The sequence below is a fragment of the Penaeus monodon genome, chromosome 10 (assembly GCF_015228065.2).
Source record: "Penaeus monodon isolate SGIC_2016 chromosome 10, NSTDA_Pmon_1, whole genome shotgun sequence".
In the NCBI taxonomy this organism is placed as follows: domain Eukaryota; kingdom Metazoa; phylum Arthropoda; class Malacostraca; order Decapoda; family Penaeidae; genus Penaeus; species Penaeus monodon.
Window position 1 is genome coordinate 22,991,897 of NC_051395.1, and position 5,000 is coordinate 22,996,896.

The window sequence follows — 5,000 nt, forward strand, 5'->3', positions numbered from 1 at the left end:
CAATAATGATAATCATTATCAACTTTATCATTACCATTATATATCTGATAAATCATGTGAACATGAAAACATTTTTTTTTATTGTTCATATTCTTCAGTGAAGAGACTTGGCTCCTGTAGACAATTAATCATGAATGTAAATTCTTGTATTTAGGAAGAACATCTTTACAAGTGTAGGGCTCAGCCATGTGTCTGACTTTTTAGATTATTGTACAGTGGGAAATGGATTCTGAATGTACTGTAAGTGTGCAAGATTATCAGTGTTATTTGTTGTATTGTCAAAGAGGTATATATAGTGCTGTGGAAGAGATAAGTTTTAAGTTATGTTATATTTTATGTATATTATATTATATATATATATTATACATTATATTACATATATTATATATTGTCTATTATATATTATATATTATATTTTATTTGTAATATTATTATTTATTATATAGATATATGTATTATGTATATATGTGTATATATATATTATTATATATTATATATTATATATATATATATATATATATATATATATATATATATATTTATATATATTTATATATATATATATATATATATATATCATAATACTATATATATATATTATATGCATATATATATATAATATATTATACACACACACAACATCAACACAATACACATACACACACACACACACACACACACACACACACACACACACACACACACACACACACACACACACACACACACACACACACACACACACACACACACACACACACACACACACACACACACACACACACACACACACACACACACACATATATATACATACATAAACATATACACAGATATCCAACTATATCTATCCTGAATCCCTTCCTTAGTGATAATGGAGTAATACTTTGTTAAGAATTGCCTTGTTGAAGTCAGTGTTATAAAACCATGACCCTGAATGAATGAGCATGTGTCATTTTTTGTAGTTATATTTATTGATGATCATAAACAGGTAGTTGTTTTAAGTCTTTGCGGGTTGTACATAACCTCTTCAGTTGAGAATTAAATGGGAAGTGTTTTTGAAGAAGTTACAAGATCTGATGGGAGCCACTGACCTGGAGCTATTACGGATCTGGAATAATCTCATTGGCAGTAACACATTGTCAGTCATACTAATAGATAACTTATTCCTTAATGCAGTTAACAGGTTTAGCAGTGTGAAAATGGTATGGATATGAAAATGCATGTCAAGGAGGAATTGGTTATTTTCTGTATTTGTGTTTTCTTTTTACCATTTTATCTCCATGAAGGTTTATCAAAGTCTTTAATGTTTACTGCTGTTAATATATTTGGAGGACATGATTAGCATTGGATGTTACTGCCTTTTTTCACGATTGTAATACTAAGTTCGCTTGAAAATTTTGTTAAGGTTTCTTGATAAGAATGGAAGTGTTGTAAGTGTGAAAGGTTGATGGAATTACTTTTAAGTGTTCGTAAATGGTTATTTCTTATTAACATGGACTTTGATTTAGAACCATTCTTATTAGACATTTGACTTGTTAGTCCACTGTTGTTACATGTTCTATTTTGCAATAATTCTTCTTTATAGGAAGAAGTGTTCACAACTGAGATTTACATTTTTGTAACCATGTATATTTGACAGACTTTCCTCTTTCCATTGACACTGTCTCATACTCAGTCAGGTATGTTATATACATGTTTTTCCTTATGTTAATGTAATGGGTAGTTTGTGATGTTTGGCATAGTAGGTTAAAGACACCAGGTTTGTTGTTTTTCGTTACACAAATTCATATTTATTTTTATTTATTCACAGGTATAGCAGCATTATTTGCTGTACTCTAATCTCATTTTTTGTTGTTCTAAGTGATCCATTTTATAGCCTATAACTCCCTTACCCACAAGGATAAAACTTACCCTTGTGGATTGTGGTTAAAGCAGTGTTGTTGCAATCTGCCTGATTTGATACCCTTCCGTACAGTTATTGAATAAAGTCTTATATTTTTGTTTGTATATTTTTGTATTTCATTTGTTGGTGTTTTTGATAATGGCAAAACAAAAGTAGTACACATCTTGGAGAAACATTATGGCAAATCTTTTCAATTGTAGCCTCCTACCATTATTGATGTGCTTTGCAACCCCCAAATAAAGTAAATGATATTGAATCTTTATACTTTGTCTGTGTATTTTATGCTTTTCAAGGATATTTGTTGATTTGCCATGTTTTGAAAGTAACTGTGCAAGTGGCATCTGTGAGACAATAGTTCCATTTTTTATGAATTGTAGGCATTATAGAATGAGTACTTTATTTCATCCTTCTCTCTCTCTCTTCAGAGCATTATGTATGTCAAGGGAATGTGAAGGAAGTTTAAGGACTTGTTTTTTTCAGTCATATGTTTTTGCATTTTTGAGTTCCCCTGAATGGAGTGAAATTTTGTTTAAGAATGGGGATGGGAATGTATTCAAGCTTGTAGAATTCAGCTGACAGTGATAAGGTTTATGTTTCTCACAGTTGTATTTTTTGCTTGTTTCTCATGTCCACATTTCAGTATTTGGAACATTGCATAAGTAAATTATACAAGGGGAGGAAGTTAAACAGTAAAAAAGAAGAAAAAAATACAAGCAATGCACTTTCATACAAATATTTCTTTGTCAGAGAGTTAACATTATTATCATTTTTTGTTACCATGGTTATTTTATTTTATTTTATTGAAATGCCAACACACTAGTTCTTGCTTCCATTGCCATACTGCATGTTGATGCTTCATATCATTATTTTCCATGATTTCACTCTGCAGCTGTTATTCAATAAGAAGAAAAGCACATATTTTCTCCTTCCTATTAGTCAACCTTTTTCACATATGAAAACCTAGATTTTTGGAGGTATGCTCGGCAGGGCTATCAGCAAGTATTGACTGCCTGACATGATAGGCAGAAAGGCTTTTGTTATGCTGTTGATACTAGTCTTAGAAAAACAACAAACATCTGTTTGTAAAGTCAGATTTGTTACTTTTAATTATTTTTTTTTATCATACTTCTTATTTTGGATGAGAATAGTGCTGTTCTTACGATATAGATGTTCTCTCTTTGTTATCCCATACTTCATGAATATATATATGAATGTAATTCCACAGTAGGTCATCAGTTTTTATTTTTTAAACATTTTGAATCATTCTATAACCTGTTAGAATCTTAGGTAACATTTACCATAGATTCATCTGTCTCTCCTGTGTGCTAGCTTATTACAGTAATTTATGTCATATAAGAAGAACCGGATATGAATCTTTTATATAGAATAAGGGATGTGTACACCAGATTTTTTTCAGTCTGTGAACTTTATACCATATTGTAAGTTGTGTACTTAATGGTACATAGAGAAAGAATTGATGTTTATGATCAACCACTACAGGTGTGTTCTGTTTACCAATTTCTTTGTAACTTACGCTAAGAGAGCTTTGTCAAGTAATCTCTTTAATTTGCATATATTTGAACAACCCCTTCCACCTTTGTTTGTTCACTCATTAGCTAGGCTCGTTCATTTGCATTTAAGGTAAATAGGCTGTTTATAAGAATAATATAAAAAAATTTACAATGGTTGGATGTTGTGAGTTAGCTTAATGTACTGTATGCTTGTAGAGATTATATATAGTGGCCAAATATTTAAGAGTGGTGAAATTTTATACATTGATTTTGTGAAGCCATATATTTCATATATCAAATTCATATACATTTTTGTTTTCACTCTAATTATTATTATTGTCATAGGGTGTTATGAATGAGTATGATTTTTTTCACCAGTCCTTTTTTTTCTCTCTTTACATATGAAGAGTCATTAGTGTCATTTACAAAACCCACCAAACATATTGTAGTTTAATATTTAAATGTCATTTAGCATTGATTTTGTTAGTTTTCTTTCTTGTATCTTTTGACCTTTGTGATCTAGTTTAAAGGTAATGAAGTTGTACCTATTTGGGATCATCAGTGCCAGAGAATTCTAAAGAAAAAAAAAATGTAAGCTGTCATATCTTCTTTATGAATTATGGACCAAAAGCAGGATATGCAGTCCTGTATATCATTAAGTAAAATAAATATTGAAATAATATGTGATTTTTTATTCCCAATTTTTTTTTTTTTGCACATTTGATTGATAGTTCAGCTTTTTTGTTTTTATCCTATTACCATTGCTTTTGGGTAAATCAATGAATAATGTACATGTATGTTTTACAATAAAAATATATAAAAAATATATAGAAATTGTATGAAAATACCATCAAGATCATAATAATGTGTATGTATTTTTTCTTAATGTGGTCCGGTTTTATTGCTGTTTTAATGTGATTAATTTCATAGAAAGGGGAATGAGAAGAAAACGAAAAATATTAGAGAAAAGAACAGAATCTCTTACTGTTTATTTGCTTACAAATACAAGCATACCTGCACATAAGAAATGTATGAATAAATGTATGTATACATTATTCAGTCAAAAGCACTATTCTTTAACAAGGTAAAAGAACACGAAAATTCATTGGCGAATCAGAGCATCAAGGGAAAAATATAAATTGAGAGCTTATTTTTCAATTTCATTTGGATTGCTTTGTTAAGCAAGATAAGCAAAAAAATAAATTCACAGAACAGTAAGGTTATATATCAGCAGAATAAGAGTGCTTTGTTGTTATGTTCAGCATGTCTTCTTATTTTAGAAAAAAATATAGGAGAATTTTGATAAATTATTTCTCTGCTTTTCAAGGAGAACTAAAAAAATATTAATTGGCTGAGAGCACGATATTTTCTAATATATGGCATTGCTTTATACAGTATAGGCAGAATAAAATGATAATAGTGGATTTAAGAAGGAACGAAAGGGAGGCGAACGGGTACGAAATAAATATGTTGCAACATTCTAATATTGCAAGGCCCTTCACTCGTCCTTCCAGTATGGGATTCCTAAGGTTGGGAGTGCTCGTTTAGCTGTCGGTGTAGTGACGGGCAGAACGAGGTTATAT